General features: G+C 47.6%; 1 long non-coding RNA gene across 1 annotated transcript; it reads right to left on the bottom strand.

Moving 5' to 3' along the window:
• Nucleotides 1–6347: 6347 nt before the first annotated feature.
• Nucleotides 6348–11490, bottom strand: LOC144173551 (uncharacterized). Its single transcript, XR_013323314.1, has 3 exons — nt 11300–11490; nt 10608–10694; nt 6348–6438 (listed from the first exon to the last, which is right to left on the bottom strand). It is a non-coding gene; the product is annotated as an uncharacterized LOC144173551 (long non-coding RNA).
• Between the last annotated feature and the right edge of the window lie 8502 nt (nt 11491–19992).

Here is a 19992-nt window from a genome sequence, read left to right as displayed (position 1 = left end):
TTCTGTTTAGACTGCCTTCATGCACACAGTAGTGCTCTATTACTGCCAGAAACTCATTACGGGACTCCTGACATATTTACAGTTGCAATAAAAATCAGAAATAGAACGAATAATCATTGGACACTCCACAATGTCCAAAAACAAAGGAATAATGTGCGAGTGAGCTACCTAAAACACTGCGACAGAAGATCATATACATCAAGGCAACTAATAAAAACCATGGCTAGTGCATAGCCACTATGCAGCTCATTTGTTAAGAGCTTATGTGCGTCCCCACAAGTTGGCTGTGTAAACCCACTGACACCTAACAGAGTCCAAGGTTCGACGAAAACACGTCAGGGGAGGGTGATTCATTGATGAAATACAAGCAGGCACTCACCTGGTCAAAAACAAATAAATAAAGATGCCTTGGGGCCCCTACTGGCCCCTTGTTCACAATGAAGAGGGGGTGAAAGGTCGCGACTATCTATAGGTTCGGTGGCGCAGATTGCGCATGTATATCTCGGGGAGATTACCCCGCTACCGTTTAATCGTGTTTTTAGTTGGTTGAATATGCTCTGATTCTAAAAGTAGTCGTGTCGACAGGCGCTTCTCTGATGCGATTATGCTTGCGGAATCCTAATCGATGGGGTGGTCAGTAGCCAGGTGATGATCCGCTAAGGCAATTCAACTTGCATTGCCTTTTTTGACATCGTTCTGGTGCTATTGAATTCTTTTAAAAATTTCCAGTTTCACCTATGTAGGATTAGGAATGAAAAAGAGACGCCGACCAGTCCAAACAAAACGTACTGACGTTTGGGCTTCCAGCACAGAAGCCTTGTTCACAATAAATGCATCACCAGAAGTGGGTCGTTTAAGTGGGCTTAAATAATCGCTGCAAAGAGAGTGCGTAGATCGGGTTTAGATTTCCGTCGTTACGTTTGACTGTGTTAGATGTGGTCTGAATGATTAGTGATTCCAGATGTAGCCGTGATGCTGTCACTTTTTCTGTAGCGACGATTCTTGCATTGTCCCAATCAATCTTGTGGTCATTCACGACGGCGTGTTCGGCTAAAGCGTTGTTGCGGACGCTTTTATTCTTTACGTCACGTGCGTACTGCTGCAGACGATTCTTATAATTTCCTGATTCCCCGATATACACGCCACTGCAGTCTGCACAAGGTATCTCGTATACCACACCGGAGAAGCGCTCCTTGGGCAAGCGGTCCTCGACTGTCACGAGCTCATGGCGCATCTTTTTGGCTGGAACGTGGGCCACCTGCACGTCATATTCCCATAGGATACGTGCCAAACATTCACTTGTTCCTGGAAGGTAGGGCACAGGAGCTCGCTTCATCGGGGCAGGAGGCACGTCCAGTTGTCCCCGTCGGGTCAGTTGGCGTTCCGTTGCGTTTTTAAAGTGCCTCGGGTAACCGCAGCTAGCCAGGTCGTCCCGTACCTTTACCGTGTCCACCGCCGCATCCTCGGGCTTCGAGCACAATCTTTTCGCACGCTGCAGTAGCGTGCTAACAACAGCCGTCTTGCGGGAAGCGGGGTGCACGGAGTTGAAGTTCAGGTAGCGGCCTGTGTGCGTTTCCTTGCGGTACACGCTGAAACGTAGCCTCTGGCCCCCTCTTCTGACGTGAACTGAATGGCACGTTCCATACTGTTGAGGTGGGCCAGCAAGCTGTTCGCCGCGTCTTTCTGAACGACGCCAAAACAATCGTCGACATAACGCAAGAACACTTTTGGTTGAGGGGCAAAGGAGGCTAGCGCGCGTGCTTCCAGCGCTTCCATAGTCAGGTTCGCCACCGTGACCGAAATAGCGGCACCCATTGGAGTCTCCTGCCTTTGCTTGTAAAAATGGCTTATAAAGAGGAAGTACGTATTGTTGAGGCAAAAATCTAGAAGCCTGCGTAGTTCTGGCACATCCATCGGTGATCTCTTGGGCAACGTCTGATCAGTCTCGAGAGCAGCGGTGCATAGGTTGACAGCCAGGTCAATCGTAATGCTCGTGAAAAGGGACTTCACGTCGAAGGACACCATCAAGTCGTCTTTCTCGATCACGGTGTTGCGAGTCTTCTCGACAAAATCGAAAGAATTACGAATGTGAGTGGTCCCTTTACCGACGAGCGGAGCCAGAACTTGGTGCAGGGCCACCTGTCGAAGTTCCTGCACCAAGTTCTGGCTCCGCTCGTCGGTAAAGGGACCACTCACATTCGTAATTCTTTCGATTTTGTCGAGAAGACTTGCAACACCGTGATCGAGAAAGACGACTTGATGGTGTCCTTCGACGTGAAGTCCCTTTTCACGAGCATTCCGATTGACCTGGCTGTTAACCTATGCACCGCTGCTCTCGAGGCTGATCAGACGTTGCCCAAGAGATCACCGATGGATGAGCCAGAACTACGCAGGGTTCTAGATTTTTGCCTGAACAATACGTACTTCGTCTTTATAGGCCATTTTTACAAGCAAAGGCAGGAAACTCCAATGGGTGCCGCTATTTCGGTCACGGCGGCAAACCTGACCATGGAAGCGCTGGAAGCACGCGCGCTAGCCTCCTTTGCCCCTCAACCAAAAGTGTTCTTGCGTTATGTCGACGATTGTTTCGGCGTCGTTCAGAAAGACGCGGCGAACAGCTTGCTGGCCCACCTCAACAGTATGGAACGTGCCATTCAGTTCACGTCAGAAGAGGGGGCCGATGGCAAACTTCCCTTCCTGGACGTCCTCGAGTCTCGGCAGGGCCAGAGGCTACGTTTCAGCGTGTACCGCAAGGAAACGCACACAGGCCGCTACCTGAACTTCAACTCCGTGCACCCCGCTTCCCGAAAGACGGCTGTTGTTAGCACGCTACTGCAGCGTGCGAAAAGATCGTGCTCGAAGCCCGAGGATGCGGCGGTGGACACGGCAAAGGTACAGGACAACCTGGCTAGCTGCGGTTACCCGAGGCACTTTATAAACGCAACAGAACGCCAACTGACCCGACGGGGACAACTGGACGTGCCTCCTGCCCCGATGAAGTGAGCTCCTGTGCATTACCTTCCAGGAACAAGTGAATGTTTGGCACGTATCCTACGGGAATATGACGTGCAGGTGGCCCACGTTCCAGCCCAAAAGATGCGCCATGAGCTCGTGAGAGTCGAGGACCGCTTGCCCAAGGAGCGCTTCTCCGGTGTGGTATACGAGATACCTTGTGCAGACTGCAGTGGCGTGTATATCGGGGAATCAGGAAATTATAAGAATCATTTGCAGCAGCACGCACGTGAAGTAAAGAATAAAAGCGTCCGCAACAATGCTTTAGCCAAACACGCCGTCGTGAATGACCACAACATTGATTGGGACAATGCAAGAATCGTCGCTACAGAAAAAGTGACCATCACGGCTACATCTGGAATAACTAATCATTCAGACCTCATTCAGACCACACCTAACACAGTCAATCGTAACGACGGAAATCTAAACCCGATCTACTCACGCTCTTTGCAGCGATTATAGAAGCCCACTTAAACGACCCACTTCTGGTGATGCATTTATTGTGAACAAGGCTTCGGTGCTGGAAGCCCAAACGTCAGTACGTTTTGTTTGGACTGGTCGGCGTCTCTTTTTCGTTCCTAATGTACCCTCCCGGCCAGACGGGATTCCATCATGCTCTCGATTTCCCCTATGTAGGATGCGTCGCAATCCTTGCATGGAATTTTGTAGGCAACACCGGGGAATCTTGATTTTTCTAAAGGGTCCTTCACGCGTACCAGCTTCTGATTAAGCCTGTTCGTTGGCACGTGTGCAATTTTAACGCCATATGTGCCAAACACCCTTGCAAGAGCTTCACTGATGCCTTGCGTGTAGAGGACGCCAGCGCGGTTTTGCCGGTATTTTTCAGGAACCCTTTCGGGGGAGGCAACTGAAGCCCGCAATTGTTGCGTCCTCACAAGCTTTGAAGGGTAGCCATTGCTGCGAAGGTCCTTCCTTACCACGGCTAGCTCTTGCTTGCGCAGACCAGGCTCAGAGCAGATTCGTGATGCGCGTGAGAAGAGTGCAGCGGCGACGGAGCGTTTTTGGCCTATAGGATGCGCAGAGTCGAACCCCAGGTATCTACTCATGTGGGTCGGCTTTCGATACACACTGGTTGTAAATCCTTGGGCCGACCATCTCACAAGTACGTCGAGGAAGGCGATCTGTCCATTATTTTCCTGTTCCATGGTGAACTGGATGCTTGGAACACAAGAGTTTAGATGCTCAAATAAAGGCATTACATCTCGGCGGTGGATCACACAAAAACAGTCGTCTACGTAGCAGACAAACATCTTGGGGCCGCCTTTTACGAGTATAGCAAAGAATTTTCTAGAGCCTCTAGGGCAATATTCGCACAGACTACTGAAACGGAAGCTCCCATCCCTGTTCGAAACCGCTGGTCCGTTGAAAACAAAATATATGTGTTCTGCAGGCCAAATTCCAGGAGACAATACAAGTCTTGCGTCTCAATTGGCGAACGTGAAGGCAGAGATGCATCGTTCTCGAGTAGATCCTTGCAACTCCGGACCGCGTAATTTTGCCTGGAATTTGGCCTGCAGAACACGTTTTGTTTTCAACGTATAATGTTACAAGCAGCGGTTTGGAACAGCGATGGGAGCTTCCATTTCAGCAGTCTGTGCGAATATTGCCTTAGAGGCTCTAGAAAATTCTGCGCTATGCTCGTACAAGACGGCCCCAAGATCTTTGTCTGCTACGTAGACGACTGTTTTTGTGTGATCCACCGCCGAGACGTAATGCCTTTAATTGAGCATCTAAACTCTTGTGTTCCAAGCATCCAGTTCACCATGGAACAGGAAAATAATGGACAGATCGCCTTCCTCGACGTACTTGTGAGACAGTCGGCCAAAGGAAAGGATTTACAACCAGTGTGTATCGAAAGCCGACCCACACGGGGGTTCGACTGTGCATCCTATAGAGCCGACCCTGGGGTTCGACTCTGCGCATCCTATAGGCCAAAAACGCTCCGTCGCCGCTGCACTCTTCTCACGCGCATCACGAATCTGCTCTGAGCCTGGTCTGCGCAAGCAAGAGCTAGCCGTGGTAAGGAAGGACCTTCGCAGTAACGGCTACCCTTCAAAGCTTGTGAAGACGCAACAATTGCGGGCTTCAGTTGCCTCCTCCGAAAGGGTTCCTGAAGAAGACAGGCAAAAACGCGCTGCCGTCCCCTACACGCAAGGCATCAGTGAAGCTCTTGCAAGGGTGTTTGGCACATATGGCGTTAAAACTGCACACGTGCCAACGAACAGGCTTAAGCAGAAGCTGGTACGCATGAAGGACCCTTTAGAAAAATCAAGATTCCCCGGAGTTGCCTACAAAATTCCATGCAAGGATAGTGATGCATCCTACATAGTTCACTGGAAATTTTTAAAAGAAGAATTCAATAGCACCAGAATGATGTCAAAAAGGGCAATGTAAGCTGAAATGCCTTGGCGGATCATCACCTGGCTACTGACCACGTCATCGATTGGGATTCCGCAAGCATAATCGCATCAGAGAAGCGCCTGTCGACACGACTACTTTTAGAATCAGTGCATATTCAACCAACTAAAAACACGATTAACCGGTCGCGGGGTAATCTCCCCGAGATACACATGCGCACTCTGCGCCACCGAACCTATAAATAATCGAGACCTTTCACCCCCCTTTCATTGTGATCAAGGGACCAGTAGGGGCCCCAAAACGTCTTTATTTGTTTATTTGTTTTTGACCAGGCGAGTGCCTGCTTGTATTTCATCAACACCGAACTAACCCGCCTGAATCACCACTTCATAGACATTGAGCAATTCTTTGAATTGGTTTATTGTAGCAAGCTGTCTTGTTTATTTCCTTATTTTTTTGGCATTTCCTGTCTAATTTGAAATTGGGAGACCAGATAGCTTTTACTACGGGTCATGCACGGGTGACAACAAATATTTGATTTCACTTTAAACAATTTTGAGTTCTGTTTTACTGCTCACCAGCCAATGACCTGAAATATAAGAGGCTCTTAAAACATGTGCTGGCATTTCTTTCCTGCACTGTAGTACAACTAATCATGACTTTTATCATATTTTGTTCACAAATTGTAACATTTAGAAAGTATTCAGCTGAATGAAAACGTTATTTCAGAAGCATGCGCAATCAACAAGGCCTCAATGACTCTCACCACGTGGTTCACTTGTTTCCGTCACAAATAACCTGATTGCAGCCACATTCCACCCAAGACGAAGGTAACATACCCTCTGGGATGATGAATATTTAAAATGCCTTACAAGTAAGTGCTCAGCACATGAAATTGTGGCATTAAAACAGAAGATCCATCTGCAGCATCCTTCACTTGGGGCAGCGCTTAATCACAAACTTCGAGAAGCTGAAAAATGCTCCATGCGCCGCTCCAGCCAGCAGAAACAATGCAAGACGCAAGTTGGTAGGTGGACCGTTGGCATCCTGCGATTGTGAAGATTTTTATTTAGTAGATGCTCTTTTTTTTGTACCGTTGTTCATTTTTCCTTTAACAAGCAGCTGAACTCCTGCAGGTTCTACGAACCATACAAGCATAATAAATGCAGCAATGCAGAACAATTGGCAGGGTTACCTCAATTTTTCTTTTCTAGGAATGAAAACAATGTAGGTAATCTATACACAACTACAATCAAACCTTTCAATTTTTACCTACTTCACTCCTAACAAGCCCGCATACACGTTAGACATGTGAGAAAGCTGCTAAATTTATGCCCACAAACTTAATCAGGCATCAGAAATCGGCAGGGAACGACGTGTTACCTTTAAATGGCACTTTTTTTGTTCAAAACACGTAAATGGGCGAGAAAGGCCCATAACTATGATTTCGTACCCTTATCTGGAATGGTTTTCAGGCAATGCTTACATCTCACTTCAGTACCTTCAGGTGGTGGAGATCTTTGAAAACTCATTGCGGGCAAGTGGGTTTTGTTCAAGCTCTCGTATCTTGCCAGCATATGCTGGATTCCAGCATTCCCAATTCAACGTGACGACATGAATGTGGTGGATGCAAGAAAGAATAAGCACACGCCAAGGGCGTAGCCGGGGGGGGGGGGGGGGTCCAGGTGCTCCCCCCCCCCCTTCATAATGTTTTATGCCAAGGCTGGGGTGCGGTTTAGGCAGCCTGAAAAACCGCCTGAAGTCACCTCCAGTTTTAAGGACATTCTTGCTCACATAAAGCTGAAAACAAGGGCTATGTCAACGTCTGATCCCTGCGCCCGCTCCAGATGCTGTACCTGTCAATATATACAGCCCGGCTGCATTTCGCGCCGGATACACCGACAAGCACCGGGAACCTGCCGCGAGCCGATCAAAACAGCCCTACTGTTTCAATGGCGGAACAGCACGGCCGGGGAATGGCAGAACAGCAGGAAAAGCCTCATATAGGCTTACATGTGGTCTGGAGCGTGTCATTCCTTGTCTTTACACTGGTACAAAGTATAATCACATGACAGAGCATGTCGCTGTATTTTGTTCAGTCAACTATCAATCCTTGATATGTTTATTTTTCTACTGACATCGCATTTCATTGACTATTGCAGATCCATAATTTCTGCTGCATAAAAAGCATTGCTCTGCCCATGTTGTATTTCCTCCACATCAACAAAACTACACAATTCTCCTTATTGCGGAGCTTTGTTTTTTTTGGCACTATTCCACTGTTTCCTTGACCTCCTTCTTGGTTAGAATCAGCATTCTGTATTTGCTTAACCAGAATTTTACTGAAGCCATGTCTGTTTCGATTTAACAGATAGAAATATAATGAAATTTAAGAAACGTGCAACAAGCTCAACATTCAACAGCAGTGCAATAAGGTGTTCTGCTTAGCGCAAGTTTACTACTCACGTTACTAGCACAAAAAATAACAAAAGGCGATTACTTAAGGACGAAGACGCACGTTTGCTAGCTTCACCGCCATAATATACGAATGCGCCACATGTACAGTCCACTGCGATTCGATGGTTGTCGCGGGAAAGCTACTCTTTCAAACGAAGCAGAAAGAACACCAGCTTTAGCAAATATTCCATGCAAGTTTCGTTATCGTCGGCGTAATAAAGGGCAACCAAGTCCAAGTCTGTGCTTGATAACAACGAATGTACAGCTTGAAACCCAAAGGGTGGCAAGTCAGTCGTGCGGGCCATTGTTGTATCATGGAACAGCCAACAAGGGAGCGAAGAGTGCGAAATCTCGATTTTCATGGTTCCGAAACGAAACCGTGGGCTGGTGGCACGCTTGGCCGCTCGATGCTGGCGCGATAACCTTCAAATCGTGCTCGACTGTACTTCATAGCTGACAAGAAAACTTAATAGTCCCTTTTCTAAAGGAAAATCTAAAACACGAGAATCTTGATAGCAAACATTCAGTGTTGGCCTCCACTTCCTCCCGACGAACTTCGGGGACCGCGCGCCACTCACGAGCGCACTCATGATCACGCTCACGAGCGTGGGTCCGCCTAACCACCTGCTCTGCGGACGAATGATTCGCCCGTGGTCTGCCCATAGACCAGCGAACGGGAATTTAGGTGATCATAATTATCATCACCATCTAAGCTCCTTCCTTAAAGGAGCCATGAAGAGAAAACACAAGTTTGGTTCATTCAAAAGATTGTCTCGTTAGAATCATACTAACACCACTTTTAACGTAAACTTCGCTCAAATAAGCTACATAATTAGGAAAAACGGGAATGGTCATGCGACCCACCAGCTCATTTCCCGCAACAGAACCTATGATGTCACATGAGCTAAGCTCTGCGATTGGCGGAGGCTGGCAGAAGCAGACGCCAATTAGGTAGAGCTTACAAACTAGACGAATGAGCGATTTGCGCTTAAATTTAGGGCACATTCTTTACAAAGCAATAAGAATGATGGGACAAACAGTGGAAGTTACGAAAGCACATGTAAACATAGAAGTACTGATGCGTTCTGCTGTTCGTACTGCGCACAGCATGCTTGGTTTAGCTGCACAGCACTGCGGGGCTTGGGGTTGTCTCAGACGACACTGGCCGATTGACGCAAGCAACGGTGTCCTACGTGACCCCATTTGTCGAGCGAGCACTGTTTCAGGGAACGAATATTTTCTCCCAGAACAAAAACAAGCCAGATTTAAATGCGGGCAAAAACAAACCAAACGCTTGCCACGGTATGGTGGCGCCATCTAGGTTACAGAACGTAAAAAAACGCGGGAACAAACCAACACCGCTGTACAGGGTGGAGACAACCTTTGAACGGTCCCGTGCCGCCGCAATTGGGCCAACGGGCTCAACGCGTTATTCTTTTCGTTTCCCACGAGACCTAGCAACGCGAAACAGACAATATGATTCAAACTTCTTCAGTAAACCGCGTTGCGGCGATAATTTTAGCGCGGTTTTGACACAATGACTTGCTTCGGCGGCGAGCGAGCAACCGAAAATGGCGCCGCCAGCGTATACGTGTCTCTGCCCTGTACGGCGGATGCGTGAATGAAGGTACTCTAGGCTGCAGAGCGGTCGGTTCCTGTGATGTCATTTGGGACCACGAAAACGCACGATTGAGCGGGAAAATCAAAATTTTAACCTAAATTGTTTAATTTCTCAGTGAATAAAGCACCATTTGTATCCGGACAAGCGCTGGGGGCACTATAAAACACGAAATGTTTCGAATAAAACCAACTTGCATTTTCTCTTCATGGCTCCTTTAAGGTGGGCTTTACAGTTAGCGTTGAGCATACACAAATCGCATGTTAAAGTCAGTTATTTCAAGCTTCGTTTGCAAAACAACGCGCAAGATGCCTTGCCTACATATTTCCCTGTCCCATCTTTTGGTCGACCACGGTTCCCCCCCCCCCCCCCCCAAAAAAATTCCTTGCTACGCGCCTGGCAAACGCCCAATCAGCATGCACGTCGGTTGTTTAAAAAAAAGGGTGTAATGTATTGCTCAGAAGACTCAATGCTTGCACGCATCTTGGAGCAGCAACGGCCTTGGCAGATGTGTTTGAGTGGTTTTTCCTCTCTCATAACATCCACAGTGCTTTCAGGAAAAGCCCCAGGCCTAGCAATTAGCATGTTCCAGTTAAGAATAATGCTGCTGATACTTTACATTTTCAAATCTTTTTCTTTGTGGGAGGATGTTTCTTTATTGGCGGTACAGCACTAGCGTGCGTAAATCGCAGCCTTCAGAACCCCAATCAGGCCTGTTTAAATGGTACAGGCAGTTACATAACTATTTGAAAAAGTGGACTGCAAGGACTGTCAATTCACATGATAAACATCCAAAAAATAGCTGAAAACAGAACTGGTAAGGCTTTATCGAAGACTAAACTACAAAGGTAATAACATTTTTGTGTCACCACCTAAGAAATATGGCTTCACCGTAAACATGACTAACACCAGGAAGTTCGTATACATGGTGATTAACTGCTACGCCCACATTATGATTTTGGGTGAAACTTTTGCGTTTTCCGAAATTAACAATAAAGGTTGCCATTGAGCGCCTACATGTTAGGTTATGCATGAAACACCAATAATTGTTACGGGGGAGAGAACTTGTACATTCAAGTGATCGAACCTTATTCAAGTATGATAGCCCACTGTGCTACCAAAACTGTGTTTGAAAACTTACGTTCTGGCAGCCAAACACTGTTGACAATGCTTGTGGCTCTTGTCCGGTTGAATGGAGGGACGTGATGCGCTCAGACCGTCCAGAGGTCTAAAACGGGATGACACATGATTACCACACATGCAAGAATGGAAATGATTAGGTGCACGAATGTTACGTCTCGGGCAACACAACATTCAGCCAAAATCACTGCCCGCGTACCGCCGCACCGTACACAGGGTGAGGTGGCTCGCCGCAAACGCAACGAAGCTTGCGAGGCGCGCACATTCGCTCGCAAACGATTCTCCTTCGCAATTCCCAACACGGCACAAACGACTGCGGTGATCAACGAAGCCGAAAACGCTGCGCAGCACAGTTTAGAGGAGTAGCCGCCCGTGTTCTGATAAACTACGCGTAAGACGTGGTTCGCAGTGGTGAACTCTGAAGATGTTCAATATAGTGCTGCGGAATGGGAAACGTTACTGAGTTACTGAGCGCCACGGCGTTACTGAGCGCCAGTGCGTTTAGCGCTCAATGCAAGTACCACAATCTTTCGCACATCGCCTTTCTAGAGACGAGCCCTCTAGGTTCAACCTCGCCAGTTCAGTTAAACAATTCACACACGCGTGCTCCTGTTAACGAATCCTTAAAGCGGCGATGACAGCTACAAACGACATCCAGTGACAAGAAAGGCGGCAAATGTGACGACAGCTTACCGAGAGGAGCCGACGCAGAAGAGCGAGCGACGTTGAGAGGCAAGCGCCAACGAAATTAGCCGTCTTCAGGTGGCAAAGTTGTTCTCAAATACTTCATCGCGAAGTCGAACACGACAGACACAACCGAAGACGACGAGGTGCCCAATTAATCATAATAACTGCGCTTGTTTAACCGCACACCACAGTAAACAATAAACAATCCGATGAAAGACGGGTCACGGGGTATCTGTTCCGGAATCCGGCCACGCCGCCGCGCGCCGTACTCAAGATATCGGCCGTTGGCAGGGAGTTGCGTAAACAAATTAAAACGACAACAATAAATAATTACCTCTTTTACTGAATATAACATAATCTTTAGGTTTATTATTTACTGTGTGTATTATAATAAAGAAGCTTAGATATTTAAAGTTTACAAACACAAAACGCGAACTGAAGCTTATGGCGCTCGATTTGAACGTTAAAAAAAGCAGCAGATAGTAAGATAACACTGCGCAATGAAATTTGGCAGTGTTCTAGTGTAAGTAATCGTATTATTATTTGGCGTCTGTTTATTTAGCGCCCGATTTCATGCCCCTACCTCCCCAACTTTTGTTTTCTTTTGATATCTGCCTTGTTCTCCAACGTTGTTTCTGCAGGAGAAACTAGGTGGTCTGTTTATTGCATTTGTACACAATATTTACGGTCGCTAACAATAAGAATGGAATAAAATTGTGATTGCTAGTACGTTATAACTCCACTGAGTGACGAGAATGACTGTTGTCAGAGAGGGCTATGATTGTGCTGGTGGGGCAGGAGAGGAACAGGGAACGACGGAATGATGATACAGATGTCACAGTTCAAGGCTGTGCTGTGCTCCGTGCAAGGCTGTAGGAAACAAAAAGTGGGAGGGGGAGTGTTATTCTGTCGATGTCGTAATAAGCAAGGGCTGATATTTTTCCTGTTTCAACGTCGGTGCTGCCGCTGCTTTTTATTGAATTTGGCAGCTTTTTTTTTTTTTGCTTTTGAACATTTTTGACGAGGTTGGGTGGATGGTACAATGGGATGTCTTTTTGAAATTATATTGCATGCATGACCTCAATCAATGATGATCTGAACACCTTTTCCCCACCCTTTCAACACCCTTAAAAAAAAATGGGCGTTGAGGTTGGTCAACACCCTTTTTTTCACGCAAAAAGGGTGGAAAGCTACAAAAAAGGGTGTTGAGATTCAAGAAAAAGGGCGTAAGGGCCTCCCAACACCCTTTTTTCAATTATTTTACGCCCTTTTTGGCCAAAAGGGTGTAAAAAAGTTTAGTGTGTAGTCTTCTCGGCGACGGTGCATAGCTGCTGTGCCTTAGAAAGTGATCGCGTCCTCAACAAGCGCACGACGGCACGCGGTATACTCTGTCGTTATCTCGTAAGGCGGCGCTGCCGTGGAGCATGTCTTGCGCGGTCTCGAAATTTCGCCCTCCCCTACCACTTTCGCCATACTTGAGTCCTCCGCTTTCCTGCCCGCTCAATCTTCGGTGGCGTCTTGGGTCTCTCGGGGACAACAAGGCCGACGCTGAGAAACTACGCGAAACCACAGGAGCGGGTGCTTAAGAGCTGTGCTCTTACGCATGGCTCTACGTAGCCGCCTCTGTGCCTCCCTGTGATCCACTCCCTTCGCCGACCAGTGACGGGCAGCAACATCGTCTCCAAATAATGCGTCCTCGCCAGTCTTCTGGAAGGCAAACATTTAGCCTCCTGGCCAGTGGGTTGCGCCCTGGTGCCTCCGGCGCCTCCCTTATCGGTGCATCCTAACCAGAATCTGCTGGCAATGGGCAGCCTCCCTGCAGGCTGCCTTTTGCCTCATCCTACTAAGCAGACGACCCGTCCGTCCACAATCATTTTTTGGTACCCTTGAGTGTCGCCGTGGTGGGGCATTTTTCGTCTCCTCTCACCCCCCTCCCCCTGGCGGCTCGTGACGGGCCGCCCCTCGTCCCCAAATCGCGCATCCTCCCCAGAATCTTCTGCCTGGCTGGCAGGCAGGCAGGCAGGCAGGCAGGCAGGAGGGCAGGTAGGTTTCTGGCAAGCGAGCGGTCTCTTTGTCGGGAAGGAGAGCCTACGCGCCCGCTATCTTTTTTGGATCCATCAAATGTTACGCACGCACGTACCCCTATTTTCGCACACAGAGGCAAAAAAAATTGCATTGTAAATAAATCGGTTGGTCTGCAACGCTTTTCATCTACCCCAAGTTTCAACGGGGCTTTAGCTTTAACACGAAATCATTACAGTGCTAGAAGTTGAAAACAGACCGGCGTCGGCGTCAATTTCCCACTGCTAAGCGTGGCAGGTGGCATTTCGAGCGATTTCCTTCTACTCATCTTTTCTCTGCTAACAGACCTGTTAGAAAGAAAGAACGGCCATAATGACTAATTGGATGGCGTGTCATCATTATCATCATCACAAGCCTATCTAGGCCCTCTGCAGGGCAAAGGTCTCCCATTAATCTCCAATTACACCTGTCCTGTGCTAGCTGCGACCAAGTTACCACTTCAGGCTTCTTGATCTCATCACCCTATCTAACTTTCTGCAGCCTCCTGTTACGCTTGCCTTCTCTAAGGATCCACTCTGTTACCCTTAATGACCAACGGTTATCTTGCCTTCGCATTACATGCCTTGCCCCAGTCCATTTCTTCTTTTTAATTTCTACTAATATGTCCTTAACACGCGTTTGTTCCCTGACCCACTCCGCTCCCTTCTTGTCTCTTAATGTTATACCTATCATGTTCCGTTCCATTGCTCGCTGAGTCGTCCTCAATTTAAGTTGAACCCTCTTCGTAAGCCTCCAAGTTTCTGCTCCGTAGGTGAGTACCGGTAAGATACAGCTATCATACACTTTCTTCTTTAGGGACAATGGTAGGCTGTCATTCATTATCTGGGAGTGTCTGGCGAATGCACTCCACCCCAATCTTACCCTTCCAATTATCTCTGCCTCATGGTTAAGATCCGGGGTCACTACTTAGATATATGAATGGCGTGTATATGACGGCATTGGATAGGGAACCACCGGAGATAGGAACTTGCTAATGGCACTTCAGCGACAGGTAACAACGATTGGGCTCTAGGAAAGATGATAGCCTAATGAAGTCAAAAGCAGCATTAATGATAACATGTAGAGAGAGAGAGAGCGAAAATTAACTTTAATTAAATAGAGGCAAAGTTTCAGAATGGCGTCCTCATTCGAGGGGGCCGAATCGACAGCCGTTTCCATCAAGAGCGGCTAAACTTATAGGCCGGAGCTGGCCAAGGCTGTCTTCCAAATCTCTGTGGAGACGTGCAGGTTAGGTGGATCTAGGGTGGACTTGTCGCAGCCACCTACTATGTGTATGAGGTTCCCAGGCTCTCCACAAAAACGACGAAATGGAGAGAATTGTGTCCGGTCAAAAAGGTGAAGTCTGGGTGTGTGTGGGAAGGTGTGTGCCCGCAGGGCGCGGAGTAATCTTTCCTGGTTAATCGGTAGCGATTTGAGCGATATATACATGTTTTGAAAACCCTTTGATGAATGTAAAATATGCATTAGGCAATTAGTTAATACTTTAGTGAGAGATGTCAATCTACGTTCTACGGGAGAGCCAATAGTGATGAGTAACTTCCTGTTCTGTCACTGCAGGATGCATGCATTCGGACTTGGCTTCATCAGCGCTGGCTAAGCGGGTCAGATCTCGAGCCACAAGGTTGGGGATCTTTTTGCCGGGGATGCCAGTTTGAGCTGGTGCCCATACAATCGTGACTGGTCTCGTTTGTGGTCCCGGATTTATCGTTCGAACTGTTGTAACATGCAATCGACCGTTGTCAAAGTTGGGCCACGCCTACTAAGAGTCTTTTATTAGAGTTTTGGCGCCACTTTGGCTAAGCGCACGTGCTATCGCCGCTTCCTCAGCTTGAAGGGGGCTGTGTTCGGGGGTTGAGATGCCTACACCTGTGGAAGGCTGCCGAACAGTAGCGCAAAGAAAGAGAAGTTATTGAAGAATGCTATCAAGCGTCTTTTGAATCAAACCAGTTGATCGTTCCTCCTTTTTTTCTTTAAGTTTAGTTTCTTCCCACACTGTCCCCTCATAAATATATTCACGTTTTGAAAACCCTTTGATGAATACAAAATATGCATTAGGCAATTAGTTAACTTTAGTGAGAGATATCAATCTTACTATAGAAACAACATAACAGCGCAATACGGGCATAAAGAAAGACCTTTTATAGCATTCAGGTGGTCGTCACATAACTTTACAGCTATTTTGTGCGTGGCAAAATTTCCTGATTGGTCGACAAGGAGAACGCTGCAAAATTTCCAAATGCCAAGGACCCCAAAGATATCATGTTTGGTCCGACCATATAATCCGCCTTAACTGACCTACAAATTCCTGTAATCCAAATTATTCAACACACCAGTCCCACTAATTCACATTAACTCATTCACTCATCTCACTAATCCATCCCAGTCTACCCGCTAACCCGCATTAATCAAGTTCAATCCATGCGCCTCTTAATTTTAACGTTGAGCAGATTCAAGATAACATAAAAATGCTATCGCGTCTACTTGAAAAGTGGAAATGAGAAGTTCCCAAATTTTTTTTCAATTCTCATGTTCTCTTGGAGCAGTGACCAAAGAACACAACGGCACTGTACAAGAAAAAGTCACGGTGACGTGGAGACGCGTGAGTGCTTGTGTTTCAGTGCTGTTTGTTTATAGCTGCCTATTTGAACTAAAATAAGGTGAAGATATGTATTTATTGTTGATGGTGTCCCTGAAGGGCTTCACAAGCGGACAGGGATGCATTCGCAATAATAACACAATGAAAACTTTACACGATTTTAAGCACCATGCAGATAGAAACCATGAGGAATATTCTATAATATGTTGCCTCGGAATATGCATTCTAACTTAAGTTATGCTAAAGGTAAAAGATAATTGGGAGAGATGGGCAGTACCTAACGCAAACTGATAGTATATACGAACAACGTTGCATTAAATTGAGGGCAATAATAATAAGAGAACATGATGCACCTTGGGAACGGCAGACTATGCAAAATATATCGTGGTGCTGTCTTGGAGAGTGGCAAAATATCTTCAGACGCAAGGTAGGATACCGAAATGAAAAACTACGAGTCACATTTCTGAGGCCCCGGAACGGGTTCGGAACGGTTCTTCGTTTCGTTCCGGTTCGGGTTCAGTTCCAAAATGGCGGAAAGAATACGGTTCCGGTTCAGTTCCGGTTCCAGGCAAAAATTCGGGTTCGGTTCCGTTTTGCGGTTCGGTTCCGGTTCCGGTTCGACACCCTCGTCTGGCGCTACAAGTGCTGCGCGAAGTGCCTGCACTGAATGGAAGGGCATCTGCTCTGAGAAACCGGCCCCGCTGCCCTTATCGCGCCAGCCATACTACGAAAGGAAGCGCGATAGTTCCCCTCACTCTCTCTAGCGGCGCAACCAGCCGACGGCGGCTAGCGCAGCGCCCCTGTCTGGCCGCGCCTGCTGCGGCCACGGTCGCCGTGGCCCACAAATTTTGACAAAGACTGTACATAAAGCGGAAAACGAGGAACACATAAAAACACTGCCCAATACAGTAACCATGAATTAAATACACCAACCACCAACAGCGTCATCCAGACGTCGCTTTGCAGCGCAAAATTTAGTGCATAGCATAGAAGAGATATAGACAGGTATTTGTACCATTGAAGCAGTGAAATGACAGTTATTGCGCAGGGAAGCTGTTGGCATAGTTTTAAGACATTTCGTTCGGCGACGATGTGCGTTGGTGAAATATTCCATTGTATTGCGTTACGAAGGGCACTTTGAGTTCGTAAATGCAAGGCAAAGGCACCGGATGCATTTGACTTTACGGGAATCGTCGCAGAGTGGAAGAGAGCTGAGGGTTCACAGATAAACGCGTTGTGACGGGACACATGATAATGAAGCCTATAAAATAGCCTTAGCTCAGTGTTAAGCGGTGGCTCATTGGCTGAGGTGGTGTGCTGGTGATTCACTCAAGGACGTCGGTTCGGTCCCGGCCGCAGTGGGTGCTTTTCAGACTGAGGCGAAAAGCGACAGCGCCCCAACGTCGATATTTTGGAAGTAAGGAAGGAATGGAAGGAAGAAATGAATGAAGGGATCCGAATAGCCTACCAATGGACCACAATTAAAAACTGACACCGACCATAGAGTTTACCAAAACAACAAAGATTTTCGGCTCCCGTACGGCAGCTTGTTCACAATGAAATGCCTGGGTTGTTTTTGTGAACTTTCATGGTCGGTGTTAGTTTTAATGGCTGTCATGTGTTTTCGCAACCAGACGGGCTTCCATTTAACTATAAGTTAAGCCAACGAATAGTTTAAGAATTTGAGCGGTATTAGAGACTCAAATTGATTGATTGTAGGTTTTAACGCACCGACGCAACGCAGGCGATGAGGCGCGCCGTAGTGAAGGCCTCCGGATTAATTTTTACCACCTGGGTATCTTTAACGTGCGCCGAAATCTCGTACACACGGGCGTTTCTACTTTTAGCCTCCATCAGAAAAGCGGGCGCCGCGGCCGGGAATCGAACCCGCGACCACATGCTCAGCAGCGCAACGCCTTAGTCACTGAGCCATCGCAGCGTATCGTTATTAGAGAATCAACAAGGATGGAATCAAATAATGGCAGGGGCATTCACACAACGTGAGAGCTGTGCTGCAGTCCTTCGAGAAATTCGACCGTCCAATCGCTATGACTTGATACCTCAAAGTCGCATATGCACCGGGTTTCTGCAAGGACAAGAAGATAGAAATAGCCTGGTAAGCGAGACAGGATAGCCTAACCACCACGTCGATCAAATGCGCTATCCTCAAGAAAACTAAATTTAGGTTCTTCTGAGAAATCAATGTACAGTCGGGGATACAATATTACGGACCACGCTAGTGCCTGGCTAAAACTGTCGCTGTGCACTCTGGAAGAACGGCACTTGCTTTCGAGGGCGACGCGGCGTGCATGAGCGTCCTTAAGCCCGTTCTACATGGTGCGAATTTCGGCTGCGAATTCGCAGCTGCGGCGCCGCTCGTGCGGCAAAACGATCTATGTTTCCTATTTTCACTGCTCCGAGAAATTGCCAAATGACAATGGCATTCACAGAAGACGATAAACTATTCCAAACATTCGGCGATTCGCCACAGCAACGAAAATAGACCGTTTTGCCACAAGAGCGGTGCCGCAGCTGCGAATTCGCAGCTGAAATTCACACCATGTTGAACGGGCTTTACTCGCATGCACGGAAGTTTTCTCTCATTCGGCAGCCGCACTCAGCTTGTTAGTTGCGCGCGACGTGGAGATGGCTCTGTGCCATAACGTGCCCTCCTATTACGTATCTGCGGTCTTCCGTGCGTCACGAGAGCGCTTTTCAGGCCTGTCGGTAGGGCATGGCAAATAATTGGAGCCCTAACAAAACAAGGACAAGCGAGTAGATACAAACTTGGTGCTAACTTCCTACACATACATAAAAACTGCCCCAGGTAGTAATGCGTATTTACTCACGTCACACTTGCTTTTAAAAATCCCACACTTTCTTGGATATGGCTACAAATGCAGTGCTGAAATACTGGTCGTACTTTCTCGATCGACGCCATCCTTTCTTTGTGAGCCACTCTTCCGCATTCGCTATCAAATTAGCCTGCGATATCTCTCGCCTGAGCGGATTTTTGTGTTTGGCAGCAATTGTCCACTAGTCGAGCGTAGGTTTGCAGGCACCGGGCTCATTGAGGCACCAGCCAGTTTGTCCTATGTATCTTTTCCTACAATCTTACGGAAGGCTCTACACGACATCTCCTGCGCATTCCACACGTCGATCTTTGTGCTTTATGCTGTACGCAGGCTTGGTACGTAGCCTAGGTAGATGCCGATGGCTAGGTAGATACACGGCTAGGTAGATGCAAACTAACAAACCCTAGCGTAGTGAAGAAAACGTAGGCTAGCGACCATAAGCCTACGGAGTAATAGGATCCACGGGAGTAGAGGAGGCCTTCACTGCTTTTGGTAACTGGTTTCAAATACAAGTAGCTTGGTTGACTTTGTCTCAAGGCAGCTTATTGCCGCTGGAGAAAAAAAAATCCACGCATCTCCGCGAAGTGAATCATGACGAGTGGGCGAAGCACCGGGGATCGTTCTTACCGTAAATCACCCGTGACATTGCCAACTCGCGCACGTAAATGAGTGACAACGCGTGTGTACAGTATATACTCCGGGATGGCTTGTTGTCGGCGTTACCGTTGAGCCGCTGCTTCCCAAGCTCTCGCCTCCGGGGTAGCTTGTTGTCTGAGCAGACGTTGAGCAGCCGCATGCCGCGCCTTACGTTCGTTTTCATGCATGGCAGAAAGAGAATGTGTGGTCTGGAAAGCCCTTATATACGCATTTACTCCGCAGCGCTCTCTCTCTCTCTCTCTCTCTCTCTCTCTCTCTCTCTCTCTCTCTCTCTGTCTCTCTCTGTCTCTTTCTTACCTTTTGTGAATCTCTCTCTCAATCTTTCTCTCAGTAACCTTTTGTGAACCTTTTATTTTGTTCTTATTAACCTTTTGTGAACCTTTGGCCAGAGATTTACACGGTGCTTTGCCGTGAGCACGGACGCCGGACGGACAAGCCTCGGCCCTAAGGCGCTTCGCCCCTATAAAAAATTACACCATCTTCCCGTGGGGAACCCTGATGAGGATGCG

Source organism: Haemaphysalis longicornis, unplaced genomic scaffold (genome assembly GCF_048455015.1).
Source record: "Haemaphysalis longicornis isolate Haplotype H1 unplaced genomic scaffold, Haemaphysalis longicornis Haplotype H1 scaffold_3, whole genome shotgun sequence".
In the NCBI taxonomy this organism is placed as follows: Eukaryota; Metazoa; Arthropoda; class Arachnida; order Ixodida; family Ixodidae; genus Haemaphysalis; species Haemaphysalis longicornis.
The sequence above is the reverse complement of the archived record's forward strand: the minus strand, read 5'-3'. Positions and strand labels throughout refer to the sequence as shown.